This window comes from Chroicocephalus ridibundus, chromosome 2 (assembly GCF_963924245.1).
Source record: "Chroicocephalus ridibundus chromosome 2, bChrRid1.1, whole genome shotgun sequence".
NCBI lineage: Eukaryota > Metazoa > Chordata > Aves > Charadriiformes > Laridae > Chroicocephalus > Chroicocephalus ridibundus.
Genome location: NC_086285.1, coordinates 113,648,079 through 113,667,835, shown reverse-complemented (window position 1 = coordinate 113,667,835; position 19,757 = coordinate 113,648,079).

Below are 19,757 nucleotides of genomic sequence, written 5' to 3'. Positions count from 1 at the left end.
CCCACAAGGAAAGACCCAAAACAGGACAACATGGCAACGCCACATCTGTGTTGTGCCTCAGTGCCTGGACAAGGACCAGGCTTGGACCATCCTGCCCCACCATCCCCTTCCCCTCACGTCCCCCCCTGCACAGAGGAAATCTCCGCGCACATAGAGTACCCCAAGACACGCATCTTCCCCCCTCCCACTTCCTTCCCTGAGCCATCAGGCTCCCCCATCCTCTCTTTGGAGGTACCACATCTCTTGCTCGCTCCCTTTTCCCCTGTTTTGACTCGCTTTTATGGAAATCACTGCAACCTGCTAGAGTATTATTAAGCTGCTGAGTACATATAATTTTCATATGAAATGACAGCTAATGTCTTCAGTCTCCACATAGCCCAGCCTGCTTTCTGGAGAGGCTTAATGGCTTTAAGCAAAGTCTGCTTCCCTTCCCTGTTTATTATCTTCTTATCCATCTTGCAGGAGCATGAGACATTCTGCCTTCAGGTTTGGGTGAGAGAGATTACTGCCCTGCTATAGATGTCTCTAGAATAAAAAACTAGCGTCTCTTGCTGAAAAACACCATTTTTTTTTCTAGCAGAGCAGATTTGGGCCTTTTTCTCTCATCATTCATTCTTCTTCTTTGGTTTACAAACACCTTCTGGAGGCCAATCTGTGCATCCTCTGAAAAAAATGTGAGAAATCCTGAGAGCACTTGGTGGTCTGGGCAGGATTTTGCAGGTGAGGGAAGACTCAGTGGGCTGCTCAGTGCAGCCTCTCATCCTGGAGCCGGCCTGAAGAAAGGTGGTGCTCCCTACGGAGTAACTGTTTGGAGGCAAAGGTGGGGCTGGGACTGCACAGATCCTCAGAAGTCCCGGGTTTGGCAGTGAAGTCCTTGGTTTGCCAGCCATCAGTTGCAGGTTAGAGCTGCAGGAGGTCAAGAGGTGGGTGGCAGAAAAGCTCCCCCGCTGCGGACAGGGCGCTCAAGTGCCTGGGTTAGTCTTGCCCAAGGTGACGGACTGAGATCTGAGGAGAGAAGGTCACAGAAAAAAAAAATGTAAAAAAACAGTGTACTTGACAGCTGGACGTAGATGGATAGCTGAATGAGAAGAAGGGAGAAGCTAGTTTGGATATCGAGTTTTATACGTCTCCTGATGGCAACAATCCTGGCTGAGCAATGTAAGCGGATACTGCACTAAAAGGGAAGAGTGCTGCCAGGCTATGTAATGTGAATCCTATTAAAGGCCAACAATAGCCAATTTTGGTTTGTCCTGTTAAATCCCTAGATATGTTTTTTTTTTATATACCTTAATTGGATTTTTTAATCCCTACAGTAAGACTTTAGAATAGGTTTACACAGAAGAATGTCATGGACCCGGGTATTGTCCTCATCCTCCTCCTGCTTCTCTCCCCCGCTGTGATCCCTCTGGATTAGGCTGCAGAATTGAGAGCTGGGTGCAAGCGGACGGGCTCATCCCAAGGGCACTGCTCAGCAGGCACCTCTTTCTCGCTGAGCTGGCTGGAACCAAATTGTCTCCAAAATACCAAGCCCTGGGTATTTTGGCAATGTAATAGGCAACGGGGCACAATTTTGGGGAGTTGAAAAAGTTGCCACTTTACATAGGACTGGTCCATATAGTTTAGCTACTAATAATTGCAACGTTAAGTGCTTAGGCAATTAAGAAGATAAATCTCATTGATTTTCTGCCCAGGAAAGAGACTTAAATAACTTAAGACACTTCGGGAACTTTTATCACAAGTCTCTGACTACAGCTTCAGCATGTTGGTCTTTAAAATACGGCCTCGATTCCTGATGTTGTCTGAGAGAAGACATGTATTGTGTTGTTCCTCGCTCGATTTTCTGCACAGTGCATTGGCAGGATGGAAAAAAAAACCCCACTTTGCATATATGACTGAGAGGAAGAACAATAAAGGCCATGATTTTGTCACAGCTATTTCCATGACAAAACCAAAGACTTCTGAGAGGGTTATTTTCTTAGTACAATGTCACCGTGGTTTGTCATGGAAATCACATCTTAGACAAAAATCAAAGCCCTGGCTTCACAAATTATCTGTGTTCCCCTCAGTCTGTGATGCCTCTGACAACACCACAGTTTCCCTACGTGCACATAAAATGCAAGTTAAATATATTGTACAGGCTTCTGAAATGTTTTACAAACAGGAATTGATGTGTAGTCATGTTAAAAAAAAAAAAATTTGAATGTATTTTTTATAAAGTAGTAGGACCGTGAAATAGTTGGGAGGAAAACTGCAATAAGTAGTAAGGAAAGACAGAATTAGTCCCTGGAAACCAGCCCCCTGCACTGTGTTTGGTAAATAACGGGCCTGATTCCGATTTCCCTGGGAGCAGCCCTGGACCTGTGGGTTGGCTGTAGCAAACCTGGAGTTGTCCTACTGCATGGGAGGCCACACAGAGCTCGCAGACCTTGCCTGCCTGTGACGCTGACAGTGTCTGTCAAAATCAGCCTGCTTTTGACTGGCAGGGAAACCCCGAGCTGATGGAGCTGTTCTGTGACGCGTTTGTCGAAGGAGCCCTCCAGTTTTCAGCAGGACAGACCGACCTGCCAAGAGGCGACGTCCTGAAGAACGCGGTGACACCCAAAGGAGAAATGGTGGGATGCTATCCCCCGAATTATACAACCCTTTTCACATCAAGAAGAGACGCAAAACGATTTATTCAGAAACCGCAGCACTACGGTGTAACACCTCCTCATGTACACAGGTTACTTTTACTCAGCAAATAATTAGCGCATCTTCCCAGCACAAAGCTAACTACTTTTGTAGAAACATTTCCGTGCTTAGGAGAATCTGCCTGAGCTCTTGGTCAGCAGGTCTGGGTTAGGCGACCAGCAGCCCCACTGATACACATCAATCCTTCCTGAAGAACCAGGAGAAGCTCCATTCAACCGCAGACCCCGTCCCACAAGCACGGCTCAGCCACCACCGGCTCCCACATCCAGGACTGGTTTATTCAGCCAGCCCCTCTACCAGGGTTTCTGGTTTCTCCCACCGGTGTGAGTTACCCTGAAATCATTCCAATGCCAGCGCAGAAGATCCCTCCGGTGCTGGTTCTTCAGGTTAGGCGGAGGTAACTCCGAAACCCAAATGGAGCCAGGATGAGGAATGGAGTAAGGAACTGGCCCACTGTTACCTGAGGCCACTCCTGACCTGAATGGAAAAAAAAAAAAAAAACACCACCCTACACCAAAATTACATTATCATTTGAGCTACTTAGCAAGTTAACTAAATTTACCATGACCTACATACCAGAAAGCATTGGATATGTGGAAATAATTCTTTCCGTGGGAGCCAGGTCACTCAGTAAAATCTAGTTTAAAAATTCACACACACAATTTTCTGAAACCTCCATCGGTCTTACAGCCGAGAATGGCCAATCTGAAGCAGCAGTGAAACATTTTTAACCTTGACATCTATTAGGTCAGGCCTGCAATGATTTTAGTCTCCTGTCAGGGTAGCAGACAATGCTGACAGATGAACTGATTAGGCTTGGTGCATATTGCAGCGCAGACACAGTAATTACAGCCTAGAAACAATCATTTAAACAGAAAATAATGCATTACATGCAGAAAGTTCATTGCCAGCTGCCTAGAGGCAGCACCTCCATGGCTGCTTCTCAGAAATAAAACACATCAGGCAACACGTTGAGCATTAAATCTTTCTACAAGTACATCGGCTAATGAGCAACCACTTACAAACAGCTGATATAGTCACAGAAGATAACAGAATTAAATGTATATATTGAAAAAAGTCTCCTAAAGAAAGACATATAAAGATGCATCTGTCTGTCTGTCTATCTATGTCTATCTATCCATCTATCTATCTATCTATCTATCTATCTATCTATCTATCTACCTACCTACCTACCTACCTACCTACCTACCTACCTACCTACCTACCTTTAAAACAGAAAGTCTGTTTTATCTTTTTACATCTAGTTATGTATATGTATATGTACAGGGGTAAAAAAAGACCCCTAATAACAGACACCTTGCATGGTCTAGAAAATGGCCTTTTCCAAAAGAGGGCAGAGGAGATGTCCTTCAGACCAGCACTGAAGCCGACCAGCCGGACTTTTCCACACCTCTTAGCACTGTTTTCTATCCCGTATCAGCATCGCTCAACTTTTAACCGCAGACTGCTGCAAAGCTGGTCCTTGGAAATAAAAGAGCTGAGTCACGACATAGTACTTGCTCTGCTGTTTTTAAACAGTATTTGTGTATAAAAGCTCAGCTCAGATTAAGAAGACAAATACAATGCAGAGCTCTAAAGATAAGTTAAATGGACAGTGAAAATTTGCCTTTAATCTGCTTAGGAAGTCTTTGTGATTAAAGTCTAGCATTTTTTTCTGTGCTAATGAAGGACTAGGCAAGATGGTGACTGAAGAACTGTCTGGGGAATAGCATACAAGCCGTGGCCGATTTTGTTGTTGTCGCTTTTCTTTCTAAATCATTTACACGCATGAACTTTGAGTTCTTTTCCATATCAGTGTGATCAGCTGGAGCATACAGACGCTATCAAGAGATGCGTACATTGGCTTTCAACCTCCATCACAGCGAGCTTTCTTTTTTCCAGCAGGCATCTGAGTGCGCTACCGCGTACGTAAAACCTCCTTTTGATGCATGTTTTATGGAAATGAGCCTTCGCTTTCGGGAGCAGCAGGCCACGGGCTGGCACATACATCAAACGGCATGCAAATCCTTCCCCGCCGAAGACGTGGTTTATAGCGTGCCACCGGATTGTAAAAATGTAAAACATCTGTCAAACACTGCAGAGCTACGGCGCGGTGGCTGTGACCAACAGCCACGCATTGCAGTCACAGAGCACGGAAAAGGTTTTGCAAAAGCGTCTCTGAGCCACCTCTCCCCTCAGCGGTATATTCAAAAGCCGTAAGAAACAGCAATTAGTCCCCCTGGTGCTTTACACTGGATTAGAAAGCCGAGGAAGCAGGCACGGATCTCAGTTTAAACCCAAGTTAACTGGAGTTTAGTTCATTGCCTGGATTTGCCGGCAATTGTTTTTTGCAGCAAGATAAAAATAATGTTATAAAGGCACTCGTGTTCACTGGCAGGTTTTGGAAAGCCCAAGGGCAACCTGACTGAAACAACTGCACTGCAGAGGCAGGTATCACTGCAGGTAGGGCTGCCCTCAGTTAACCCACCGTTTTCCAAATGAGAAATGGAAATGAAATGCTGTGTCCCAAATGAAATCAAAGAGCCTTTGTGCGCTCACCCCCCTCTGAAAATGCGGTTATAAGAAAAAGACACCTAAAAAGAATTTTCTCTCTTCTGTTCGGTGCTGCCACATTTACCACTTCAGTGCCTGAACACTACCATCCCATGGCTTAATAAGCAGCGTGACTAACATCTGTCCCATAATTTATTTGCTCGCCCTCTCCCTCGGGAAAGACCCATGTGCAGTGGAGACTGCTTTTATTATGTATACCCGCAAAAAAACACACCTAATTACACAAGCACACACACGTCCACGTAAGTTTGTCAGAGAGGGCAAGATGAAAGCAAAGGTGCCTCATACCCAGGGCAGGGAGTGCTGAGGTTTGCCCTGGGGGAACGGCGGGGGCCGGGGCTAGAAGGGCCCCCAGAAGGTGCTGCCCAGACACACCTCACCCTGCGCCTGGATAAAGCACGGCTGTGCTGGGAAGGTGTTTGCTCCGGCCATAGCGCTGCCCCAGCACATCCTCTCTAGCAGCACAAATGACCAGACGGTGCCAGCGACCGGTGTGAACGAGGGGTTACGGAAATGTTGGAGTCTCTTAACGTGAGTTTTAGCTGTTGCTGCCACATTCAGTGCCTGGTAAAGTAGAGCCAAAGAGCTTGACCCATAATGATATACCAGCCAAAAAGCTTGACCCGTAATGATACACCAGGATTTCTTCAGACAGTTTAAAAAAGTTTCCTCTATGTTACAGCACTGTACTTTACCGGGAACTTGTTTTCATATTTGTGACAGAATCTGTGTGCAATACTGCTGTGCTGGAGAGACCTGCAGAAGAAGCAGCTATTTCCGTAGTACAGGAAGAAATTGTGGTACTAATTAAATTTGAGCAAGTAGAGGCAGGAGAAAAGAATTTCTTTGTGTCTCTGTTTCTGGCAGTGAGAGGAACAGATTTACAAGGATTTTTTTGGAAGTTGGCCTCTTTGAATAGGGAAAATCCGTAGCCATTCAGGAAATACATTAATGCCGTAGCGGTGCTATGCAGGAAAAGATCCACTTCTAGTTATTTTCATAATGCAGGCTGGACGCCCTTTAGTTGGCCATGTCCTGTGACTGGCCAGCTTTTCCTAGAGGTGTGTGCTCTCTGTGAAGATGTTTTTGTGTTTTGTTAACTTGGATGGGAAATCCAACAGTGGAAAATTTACTAATCCAGACAGCTTGGCAGGTTTGAGCAGGAGGGGTCAGGCAGCATCACGGTAAGAATAAGTGACAGCTAACACAAGAAACTACAACTGCCCATCCCATTTCCAGGAGCCAAGATGAAGGATGCAAGCTGCCAGCACCCGGCAGGGCTGTGTCTGACTTTCAGCTTCTTTTCTAAGTACCTGTCTGAATTTTGATACAGTTCTCCCTGTTCAGGTCCTATATGAGCCCAGACACTGTTTACGGAGCCATATGCTTCTTGGGAACATATGGCAGTTTGCTTTCTCTCCTGTGACGGTTGCTGTTTTGCCAGCTGGGAAACTGAGGCACTTAGAAGTTAAATGACTTATTTAATGAGGTGCAGCAGGGCTTGGGAAAAAACCCATTCCTGCTCCTTCCTAGGCTGTGTTGAGTTTAGTAGGCTGCCTTGGCACTTACAGTGGATCAATGGCAAGGTTTAATAAAAGCTTCCAGATCCTATGCATTTTTCCACAAAACAAGAAGGGGCCATCAGGCTAGAGAAGCTGAGCCTGCAGGAGGAGAGCATCCCTCTGGTGTTAAGCAGCAGGTCTCTTAGCATTGCCAAGCATTTTAGTTGATAAGTGTCTTAAGAAGTGCTGGAGCGTGTCCAGAGGAGAGCTACCAGGCTGGTGAGGGGTCTGGAGACCAGGTCATATGAGGAGAGGCTGAGGGAGCTGGGCATGTTTAGCTTGGAGAAGAGGAGGCTGAGGGGAGACCTCATTGCCCTCTACAACTACCTGAAAGGAGGTTGGAGAGAGGTGGGGGTTGGCCTCTTCTCCCAGGTGAATAATGACAGGACCAGAGGAAATGGTCTGAAGTTGCGGCAGGGGAGGTTTAGATTAGATATTAGGAAGAATTACTTTACTGAAAGAGTGGTCAGGCACTGGAACAGCCTGCCCAGGGAGGTGGTTGAGTCACCATCCCTAGAGGTGTTTAAGAAACGTCTAGATGTGGCACTTCAGGGCATGCTCTAGTGACAGAGATTGTAGGTTGTTTGGTTGGACTCAATGGTCTTAAGGGTCCTTTCCAACCATGAAGATTCTGTGAAAGTTACTGAGCCATGTCTTATGCTGCCTAAAGCTTCACCAGCAAGAGCAGAGAGGCATTATGGCCACGGGCATGATCTCCACCTACCACAAGGGGACTGTAGCCCTGGACTGGATTCCTCTGGGCTGCACCATCCTGGTCAAGGAGAAGCTGCCCAAACAGAGACCAGCTCTGGGTGCTGTTGGGCATCCTCCATGAAGACAGCAGCTCCAGCTGCACGGATCCTGGCCATGGGCTTTCCGCTGCTCCTCACTTGTAGCTCCCCGGAGCCCAGAGGAGGACCTGCTTCCCACCAGGCTGCTGCGCTGCGTGGTCGGCACGCCAAGGGAGAGAAAAGCAAGACGAGCAGGGCAGCTGCAGAGGGAATATTCACGGATCTGCCTGCGTTTATGTTTCCTGCTTTTTCCAAGAATGACAGCATCAAACAGCAGCATCATAAATGCCGCATTTCAGCCCATTCCCAAGCCGGCAGTGTGAAATGTGCCTTAACCGCCACCGTGGAAAGCACCTTTTAGTTCAAGCCAGTATCTTTGAGGATTTCCTGGGAGTTGCAGGTGGCACACTGCCATATATAGGGATTGTAACGCAAACAAAAACTGCTCTCAGTGGTGAATGAGGAGCATGGAACCTTATGAAAATATGTTGCTTGTGGGCACGTCACAGACTAGCAGTGACATCCATCTCAAAGGTGGCGCTGGCCTCCTGCCATCACCCAGCACAATGAACGTCCAGCTTGGCACGCCACGGGGACGTTGTGTGGAGCTGTCTGTACAGCACGTGTGGTGCTGCAGATTGGGAACGTGAGATCTAGTACCACCTCGATCCATTTCCTTGATGCTTCCTGCACCGAGGGTGGGACTAGGCCTGGGTTTAAAATAAAAGGGAGGAAGAAAAGAAAAAGGTCAGTTTTGTTTAATGCCACATTTAGCTCTGCGGACGGCACCAAGCTTTGGTCTGTGTCTGATTGTCTCTGCCTAGAAGCTGTGCATATATTGTGATGGGAACCAGTATAGCAAAGCAGCTGGGACAGGCTTTTACTGAGACCCCAGCACCCGCAGAGCACTCTTCTTCTCAATCCCATCCTTGCTCAGCTCACCAGGGCCTGGCACGGAAAAGGAGGATTAATTTAGAGCCTGTTGTCTGCTGAACACTGTGAATCCACTCCAGCGTCGCCTGTCTGGGTGCTGGATTCCTCCAGAGGGAAACGGTGGCAAAACCGTTCTTGGAAAGCGAGTGCTGTTCTAGAAATCTACACTGTTTGGGCTCTAGAAGTACTGGTAATTCTTTCTGTAATTTCTTCACAGAAGTAGGTTTCCCTTTCTTCCCTGGTCTTGGGCCCTGATTCTCCATCCCACAGGTACCTCGAGTATCCAAGGGATGTGGCAAGGAAGAGAACACGGGATCGGTCCCTGGCGGTTTGCAGGGGAAAGTTTGCTGTAGCAGTATCAAAGCATCAAATCATTTCCTTATACATTCTCAATAAGGTCAGGTTTCAAAGTCGGGGTACAACTTCAATTTTAAAAGACAATGTTTTCTAAATAATCTTGATATGGTCATGACCGAGGAGTTATGCCATTGCAACCATATTCTCCTTCAGCACCAACAACAGGAGCCTGCATTCTGCCTTGAAGGATGAGGCGGGCAGAAAGGTCACGGTTTTAGAGCACTGGTCATTATTTTATCTAGTTTTGCTCAATTTATTAATAATTGATTTTTCCCCAGTCCTCTTAAATGTCACCCCCATGTTTCTTCATAATTATTCATTGAAGTTTTAAACATTCAAATTATAGCTAGAAACAAAGGCAGACACAGAGTGTTACAGACTGCCTCTTACCTCTCCTTGCGTGGTTCAGTAACTTTGACCAATTACACTCTTTGGTCTCTAGAACTACTGGTAATTCTTTCTGTAATTTCTTCACAGAAGTAGGCTTCCCTTTCTTCCCTGGTCTTGGGCCCTGATTCTCCGTCCCACATGTACCTCAAGTATCCAAGGGATTTGGCAAGGAAGAGAACACAGGATCAGGCCCTGGCGGTTTGCAGGAGATAAAGAAATCGCCTCCTGCTGGGCCCCCAGCTGTCAGCATTTACGGCAGCTCTCCGGAGCTCACAGCAAATCGATGGCTCTACCAGAGCCCAGAAACAGAACCTCCTCATCCCTCCCGACCGGCAGCAGTGCCAGGGCAGGACACAAAGCTGCTCGGGTGTGAAGGACGGCACTTCAGGGTGCCTTTGAGATTTGCATCCAGACTACTCACCAAAGGTGTCACACTCCCTTTTAAGCTACATTTGAAGAGGAGAAAGGCTATATAAACTCTGCTAAGTGTCCAGATAAAAAAGAAACTTAACCATCCTATGTGTGGGTGCATCTGAAGCCTGTAGCTTAACTGGCATTACACGGTAAGGATGAGCAGCATAGGGAATACAGTGCTGGAGGATTAACTTTGCCTTCGGAAGCTGTGCAGACAGCTGATGAAGCTAAGAGCCCAGCAGATACCTTAATCTGTGCCTGTTCTTCCCCCCAGATTCCGTCCTCTGTCCATCCATGGGTGCATCCACCTCTCGCATTCTGCAAAAGATCCATTACTTTCATCCCAAGCAGTTTCTTATTTCCAGCCAAAGTTTTGGCTGTTGCTCTAGTTCTAGGAGACGCTGCACCGGTGCCCTAAATCCTGGGTCCTACCCTTTGTGCTAACCTAGGGCGAGGAGGTACCCGCTATAAACTGCCATCATACCTGTACGCCAGTAACGCAAAGCCCCAGCGTGAGGGCCAGCACCACCAGAGTCCACACTTAGCATTAGGACTATGTTTAAATTTAGCCTTAATTCTATTGTAAGCCCAGGCCAGAAACTCAGTTCTACACATAGTCAAAATCAAATGCTCATCCACAGCCCATTTCTTACCAGAACACAAACGTTTCGGATCCAGACCAGGACGCGGGCTCATGCCAGGCAATTTTCCTAATTTTAAAACTTTGACAAACAAATATATTGCGAGGCTTGACCCTCCTGAAGGCTTCTGAAGCCATTTACATATATATAAAAAGCCCATGGGTGAAATTCTTTACAGAAATTACTCTGCTAGTTCCACTGGGAATCACCGAAGTGACTCAGGCAGGGAGTCCAGCCCAGCCACTGCGAGTCGGTACCATTTCTGTGCTCCCTGCACATGGGGGAAATGAAGGCGCAGAGACGGGGGCGCTGCCAGCCACCTCTGCTCTGCAGGAACCTCCTTACAGATGGAGAGCAGGAGTTGTCCAGGGGTCTCTTCCCTTCCAATCCATTTCCAAACATACCCAGAGGTACAATTCTTCCCCTTATTTTCATCATATTTAAAATGTTAGATTTTGGTGAGAGGTATATTGGAGTTAAGAGACAAACTTTATCTGACTTGTAAGGCTTTTCGTTCCACGAACCGTCTCCCAGGCTGTTCACTGTCTCGCAGCCTCGCATCATTTCAGCAACGTTGTACTAAAGATAATGATAAAAATAAAGATAACAATAAAGATTTATGATAATAGAGCATGACAACAACTGTTTTTCTATGGTTGGGCCATTAGCGCAATAAATATTTGGTGCTTTGGGGATGGAAGGTATTCTGTCAGAGTTGCAATTTTCCTTTTTTCATAGTAAAAAGGGTGATGAATTTTAACTTCCACTGCAAAAGAAAAGAAAAAAAAAAAGTGGTTCAAACCGTTCCTTGCAGTCAAGGAAAGTCAAGAAAATGCTTTGAAGAGCAATATAGGTTCTAAACCTCTTAAACAGTGGTAAAGAGCAATCCTGGTTTTGCAATCAGCTTTTCCAAGTAAGGATCTTCATGGGCACCCACTCATACTGATCCTGTTATGGCACTGTGGTTTCAAACCAACAGAAATGGGGCAGAATTACAGGGGGAGATACCATTAAAAACAAAAATGCTTTGATTTTTGTTAACACTTGCTAGGAGACAAGACACTATCAGTTTCCTGCTGCAAACAGAAGGGATTTCTTACATATTAAGATGTCACAGAGGCTCCATGCACTGAGAATATCAAACCCATAAATTAGCATCATATCAAAAATAATACATCTATCTATCATAGGAGCTTTCCCCTGTGAACCAGAGAGAGCAGAATGCGTAGTCCCACGGAGGTTAACATCTGGGAAAACATTCAACATACAGAATCCACAAATGACTGGCAGCCCACATTAAATTTGTTGTCTTGAATCAATTGCGAGTGGTGTGGGGGATTCCACAAGGGATATTATCCTGTTTGGCCTTAAGCCACTCACTGGAAAATATGCATATTGGAGGTGAAATTGAATTGCATAGATTTGTCTTCTAAATATTCACCATATGCTCTCATAAAAGTAAGTGCCAGCCCCATCTATAAAATGAATTGTTTATTATGTAGCTGTTTTCTTTAGGCTTTGCTTCAAATCCTTGGTACGCAAAATGAGATCTGTAAATATTTGAGTCATATACGAGAGTCATAAACTCAATAAATGAGTTTATTCCAAATTTTCAGAAAGGAAGCCTTGACAGCCTGAATGTTTGTTTACACATCGATTACTCTGCTTTATGTAATTACAATCATGCTCCGGTCCCTCAGCAGTTTCAGCTTATTTCTTTCTATCCTAAAACAATTTGTACTGTCTCAGCTATTGTGGCAAAGGCAGGTACCATCCCAGAAGGGACTTCATCTCAGTCATCATTAATAAACTTGCAGCACAGAGAAGCAACACAACCCATTCTGTAGTTAATAACATCTTGTGTGGTCTATAGAAAGCTGGGGAAAAAACAGCTGAGAATTAAAGCTGTAGAGAATACATGTACAACTGTTATCTAGTAAAATAATAGGAATGTTTCAGTAGCTCCAGCTGGGCTGAGTAGCGATACAAGAAAACAACTGTAAAGACCTTGACACCTTGGCTGTACAAAGCTAAAAGATGCCGTAGGGCTTCTGAGTGAGGACAAAGCAGGTAGGAAGAATTTCTACTGTGAACAGACTTGCATTGCGTGTAACACTGATTTCACTTATAACCTGGTCCCCAGGTCTTGTTAAATGAAGTTTTGCTTTGTTTGCACAGGAAGGCTCGTGCGAGGGAAGAGATGAATGAGAAGGAAACGCAGTGGACTTACAGTGCAGTGCCTTCCTGAAGCAGCCACCCGGAGTGCTGCAGGATGTCCAGGCAGAAGTGAGGAACTGGCATCCCAGGACATGCATAAGGATGACAGAGGCTGGACAGAAAAGGTGTAAGGGGGCTTCTGCTGCCAGTTAAGAGGTATTCATGTGAACAAGCAGGTCCCACAGCCATTCTTGCAAGTAACAGCTGGTAGAGATACTTTACAGCTCTGTGCAAAACCCCAGAATCATAGCATCATAGAATGTGTTGGGTTGGAAGGGACCTTTAAAGGTCATCTAGTCCAACCCCCCTGCAGTAAGCAGGGACATCTTTAACTAGATCAGGTTGCTCAGAGCCTCATCAATCCTGGCCTTGAATGTCTCCAGGGATGGGGCCTCCACCACAGAATCACAGAATCACAGAATGGCCGGGGCTGGAAGGGACCTCTGGAGATCATCTAGTCCAACTCCCCTGTCAGAGCAGGGTTACCTAGAGCAGGTTGCACAGGAACGCGTCCAGGAGGGTTTTGAATGTCTCCAGAGACGGAGACTCCACCACCCCTCTGGGCAGCGTGTTCCAGTGTCTCACCACCTTCATTGTAAAGAGCTTCTTCCTAATGTCTAATCTAAACCTACCCTGCTCTAGTTTAAAACCATTGCCCCTCATCCTATCGCTACATGCCCTTGCAAACAGCCCCTCCCCAGCTTTCTTGTAGGCCCCCTTCAGGTACTGGTAGGCCACTACAAGGTCTCCCCGGGGCCTTCTCTTCTCCAGGCTGGACAACCCCAACTCTCTTAGACTGTCTTCATAGGAGAGGTGCTCCAGCCCTCTGATCATCCTCGTGGCCCTCCTCTGGACCTGCAAAAGCTTTCCCTTCTGAAGCACTGCTAAAAGACATCACTTGTGAAGACTGGTGAGACACTGAATCCAAAATATTGGCTCTGGTGAAAATGAAAGGCAAATTCATCTGCTAGATTCCAAACCACTCTGTATGACTTCTGCAATCTCTGAGCCATCTCAATATAAAGGGGGTTGGCACTCTCTGAAGACAGCCCTCACTGGCCCCCCAAGATGGCTTCTTGCAAGTTTTAAGACCTGCCTTAGGTCTTAAAGCCATGGCTGAGGGAAAGAAACACTGTTCTTCCTTACCACCTCCTGCCTTAAGTATAAGGTCTTAAAGCCATGGCTGAGGGAAAGAAACACTGTTCTTCCTTACCACCTCCTGCCTTAAGTATAAGTAAGAGAGACTAAGACCTCAAAAGTCCCTCCGCATGAGCTCAGTGTAGGGAAGCTTCCATACTTCGTGTGAGACCTTTCGCTTATAGGACTTATAGCTAATCTCTCAGCCAAGTTTACTTCTCAGCTCAAACACCTGGTAGCCATATGTTGTATCTTGAGCTTGGAAATTTTCACTGTCGTGATGCTGGACTTCTTGTATTGCATGACTTCAGGCACTGTTCTTCGGACGTGTTTCCAAGTAATAGTTCACAAGTGGAGGAAATGTGCTTTTAAATAAAGGAGGGGTTTTACCCCTTGTAGGGACATTTTGCCTTCTTGCGTGATTGCTCACACTGCGACCTGCTTTTTGGTATTTTTCTTCTCTTGTCACAACATCGCTGAGAAAGTTCCCAGAAAAACAACATGAAGCTCACTAAAAGTGATGGCTTGTTGGGAACATAATCTCAAGAAGCAACTACTTGCCTACATTTCTGCTGCTTTCTTTAGCAGAGCTCAAGAGTTTCAAGGCATAACAAATTCCTATTTTTTCTTTCCTACACTGTATTTTCAGATTCCCATGATGAATGCACAAGACTCCACCAGGACTCACACTCTTCTTCCTTCCCATAATGCGTTTGTCATATGAACTCTGAGTGGCATGAGGCCACATAGCTTGCAAGCAAGGAAGGTGAAATTCCTTCTTCCAACTCTCAAAAAGAATTGCAACCTTTTTTTGGTGTTTGATTGAAGAATAGATTTTGTTATAGTTAAATACAGTTTTGTTCTTTCTCTGACATAAAAGATATTGTTGATCTCACTTTATATGGATAGGATCCACACATTAGCTTTTGGCATATTGTTGCTTTTATATGTTTTACTCAGTAGTCTCCTGAGAAACTAGCCCCTGAGAGCTTATGTCTTTATAATAGTTTAAAACAAAAGAAAACAAAACAAAACAAACAAACAAACAAAAAAAAAACAAAATAATTTTAATTGCAGGGTAACATTTTCAGTAGAGATGAGATTATTTTCTTTAGCACAACTTATTTCTGCTGTTTTCTAGGGAAAATGTGTCTTAATAGTGCAGACATGTATTCTTCATTGCTGTCTACATCATATAGGGAATTCATAACTTACCAAAGACCTAAAAGCAAAGACCTGAAATTAAAATCACTATATTCATATGGCCTATATCCTTTTCAAATTACATAATTCAAGGCTTTTTAAGTACAAGTGAAAAAGAGGTCCCAGCTCATCAGGCAGATATCAACTCCTTGCAGCTGTTAATTAACCATGTCTGGACCCTTGCCTTGCGGTTCAGGATTTTAGAGCTGCTTGGGAGCATTTTTGTTTTCATTGCTGGATTACACCTGCACTGTCCACTGAGATTTTCCTGCAAAGTCTTTCCCAGAATGTTTTTTTTTTAATGGCTTCCTCCTTGCAGCTAGAACAGAAGAAGCTGGTGCTTTTTGTGGAGTTTCATAGGACCTTCCTAATGTTAATTTTTTTCAACAGACAGGCAGCTAGAAACAAAGAAAATGATGCTATACTTCCAGAGTAGATGAGTATGTGGCACACACGTAGAAGATAGATATGTAATATATTTGTAAATCCTACTTCTAAAGAAGTCTATCATGCTGCTTCTGCTATGCTTCCTTCAGGCCCAGGAATCTGTACGAGGAAATCTGCCACTGGCTGGTTTTTAACTTCAAGTCTCTCTCTTCTGATTCTCTTCTCAAGATTCATCACAAAGAGTAAGATACAGCATTCCCTATGGTGCAATTATCAAAGGCTCTGATATAGTAAATACCTACTGATCATCTGAGATCCTTTTTCTTTGCGTTGTATGGCTGTGAGAACAAGTGGAAAAAACAATAAAAATAGAAGAGTTACGTGAATATCAAAGTGCCCTGTGAAAACAAATTCTCCAGAGTGAAGGTTCATTTAGCAAAAAAAAAATAAAATATCAAAATCTTGGGCAGAAAGCCAAGAAGCAGCAGCCAAGTAAATTTATGAAGCTGCTGCATTGACTTCAAGGCATGTTTTTTTCAAGCCTTAGCCTGTGTGTTAAGCAGAAGTTTGTCTCCTAACGGTGCTATGTAGGGTCACTCATTTTCACAAGTTAGTCATCACTGTCGAGACCCAAAATAATATTAAGCCAGTCAGATTAAATGTTATTTGCAGAGATGTTGAAACCTGGTGACAGACACAAAGGATGAACTGGCCTTCTGGAAATCATCTCAGCTTAACCACCTCCATCACTTGATGCTTCTCACAACTGAGCTGAATATCCAACATTATTGAAAAACAAATGGATGCTGTAAGCTGTCTCAAAGACTGTGTGATAAAAATAGCTCTAAAATAGTTGCAATGACAAAATCCATCCTCGGCTGGGTAAGCCATTCGTTTTCTAGCCCTGGAAACAGTTGTGAAGCTGTTTCTATTTTAGATACAGGTTAGGAAGCTACGATCTTCTGGAGCTACAATGGGAATAAGAAATTATTCATTGTTCAAAATGGGGTTAGGAGAGTTTATAGTGATCACGCCGGATAGAGCTCATCTCCTGAGGAAAGTGTTGGTAACTGGATGATGCAGAAGTTCGGAAAATTTCAAGTTCCCTGAGTTGGGAAACTGAAGGAAAGAAATGGAGGAAGGATGAACCCAACCCTAGAAGGAGCTACATTGATGAGTTGTACAGAGCTGAAAAAAAATGCTTACTCGATCTTCTTCTTTGCTGCAGAATGAGGAGAGGTAGTCTTTATGATTGGACCAGGAATGCAAGAATCATTCAAGGTGCCAAATTGCTCTCATGCAAGACTGAAAGCGAAACCTCTGGAACAGGGAGAAGGAAAGATGAGGCAAGAATTGTGTAGACTTGCACAGAGATCACCTCAAAAGACTAGCAAATTTGTGCGTAGCTATATTTATTTTCAATTAAACCTCATTTTGGGTTCCCTCTGTTTTACTTTGTTGAAAGAGGAACAAAAAAATCCCCAGCTCTGTAACAGACCAGGGACCTGCTCATTTCTTCAAATATACCAAGAGGTGAACATTATGTGGTGAAATGTTCTCGGGAACAGTGCTGCCTATGTAACAGAAGGTGCATAGGGACTGCTCTAGCAAATTATTCATGGGCAATAAATAATGTATAATGTGTCTCAAAGGCTAGAGAAGTGCACCTCTCTGCAATGCACACAGCATTTCTATTCCAGAAGGCATTTTTATTTTTGTGTGGGTTAGTTTTTTCTCAACATTAGCTCTGTGGGTAAGCATGACCTTGCATAAGCCTGGGGTTTTTTTCACACATCATGTGACCATTTTCCCATCTAAGTCATGAGCTAAAAGGAAATAAATTTTCTTCTTGATCCTTTTATTATTAGGATTTATTATTAAGTTCATATATAACCAGGCTAATTTTTTAGCTCTATATCTACATACGTTTTCCTGGGGGTAATATTGTCTCCGAAGCATATTATCCTGTTGGGTTTAGTGATAGAGTTTACAATAGAGCAGGTTCTGTAGCAGTAAGTACTGCATGAGCCTCCTGTAAAATATGCTCTCCGTCCTTGGGAGCTCATAAACTAGGTTATGATAAGTTGCAGCTGGCTGATGAGGTAACAAGCGAGGAAGATATCATGTCCTAATTAAAGGAGTTGGCTTGTTTTCCACTTGGCTACTGTAGTACAGGGAGTTACTTGGAAAGCTGCTTGTCTTCCTACCTCATGTCTGAATAATGTTTGTTAATCATCACTGATTTCTCTGTGTACTTCTCCCCTGTGAGAAACAGGGGAGGATGTTTCTCTTTCCCTTTTACTATGTGGTTTGCAGCCTGGATGACTCAGGGTAAACTGTACCATTTCTCCTCCTTTCATTTCAGGTGATGTGTTTACCACACTCTGGACTGGTCTGCAGAACAACCTAACCTTCCCCATTAACTATTTAGAAACAAGCTAGACTAAACTACTTTAGCCTAAGATTCCCGAAAGCTATTTTACTCTTATGATCTCTTGGGCAAAAGCAGTTGGGAAACACGTTAATGTAGTTCATACGCTCTTTCAGAGGGACAAACAAACTTACTTTGAAGACATAACTGTCCTGTAAAGAGTTATTTCCAGGAGAAAGTCTCTGGGGTAGTTCCAGTCCAATTTCCCATTTCTTTTAGGCTCTTCTCAAACACATCCTTTTCAAAGTCAAGGTTTATTTTCCTTTTCTTTTTATTTAGCACATCTAAGTAAAGAAGTGGGAGGGGAAAAGGGAAAAGTTATACTTTTTTTTTTTACTTGAATTTTTTAGTGTCTTTTCTTGTACAAGAATCTTGCTATCTTGTAAATCTTGGCACAAATACTTGAACAGTGCCTGACTACTCCCCTGAATTAAAATGGTAACCATTAACAGAGCGAATTTATAATTATGAATTCTAAACTACACTCAATCCAAAATTCATAGATGCCAGTGATTCACCTAGTGAAGACATAGCTGCAATAATATATGAGCAACAGAACTGAACAAACACAGTACGCATTTTCAGTTCGACAGTTAATCATTTGAGTGATCCCATTTAAGCATTAGGTAGGTAGAATTTGCAGATAATCCAAGAAATCTTCAACGTAAATGCACTGAAAAGGAAAATTTCTTTAGTAAAAATACAAAATGACTTGGTTTGATTAAATCATTAATTATTTGCTAATAGTGAGTCATCAGACTGCAGCTGTACACATCTAGGGTGTTTTCAAGTTTTCAGATTTGTCTATTTTGAGTGCTTTAAAAATCTTGTCTCTTGCTGAAGGGCACACATGCAATTAATGAGACTGTCCTATTCTCATGCTATCGTTACAAACTCTGTTTTCCAAACTACTCTCAAATTGACCTACTTTACTCTTCAAAACCATTCCTTAGGAAAGGACAAAAGTAATTGACATGACTGGCAAGTACCCAATTTGGTTGAAGATAAGAGCACAGGAAGCTGAAAAGAAAAGTGCTCCTTGCATTAGAACGATGAAGTACTTCAAGTACTTTGGTGGAACAATGCTAAGAGAGAATGTTCTCTGGGACAGATAGAAGGGAAAAAAATTAATAGATCATTATACCTAAAAAACACATCAACTGGAAATCAGATGGTGACCAGTATGTTATGCCATGCTTCTCCTTGCTTAAGAAGATCTACTCCTCTCCAAGTCCATATAAAAGTACACAGCTCCTCCCTCCTTTGTTAATTCTCTCTGGTAGGTTAGCATGTGGCAGAACTACTTTCACAGTCTTCAGAAATATCTCCAAGACTGCATTCCAGCAATCTACTCCGAAGATGGCCAAAGCAAGAATTATGATAAGGATCCAATTTGGTCAAGCATAGATATCACTAAGAACAATTTCGTTTCCACCCTGTGTCTAAGCATTCACCAAGGACAGACATTCCAGCAAAACTTCTAAACTGCAAAAGACAGTGAGCAAGTTTATTTAGTGAAAGGAGCTGAGAAAATTTCCTTACTTCCCTACATCCTACTCTTAGCGAGTCTCACTTTCATGTTAGTCCTCATCTCAGTTGGCCCCAACTTTCATCCCTACCCTGCTGACTGGATGACAAGAAGTCTAAAAGGTAAATGCTGCCTCAGTAGCTCATCAAACTGTTGGTTCACTGAACAGAAATAGTGAAAAGGCTAAAGGTGAGGACATTCCAAACACAGATATTAAGACTAAGTAGACCTTGACCTTGTTCTAGCTTCCCACTCTCTGCATAGAAGAAAGCCCTTGGCGTGGCAGAAATGAAACCTTCTGCCTCATTCTCCCAATTAGATTTTTCTCTCCCCTTGGACTCATTGTTGTGGTTTCAAATTCTTGGTGTACCTTCAAGCTCTAGCATCACACCTACTCATTAAAAAGAGCAGTCATCTTAAAATCATCTTCTGCAGATGGTGAAGACTGACTAAATAACCTCTCATTTAGTTTAGCATTCCCATCTTTTGAGTGACTTGGCA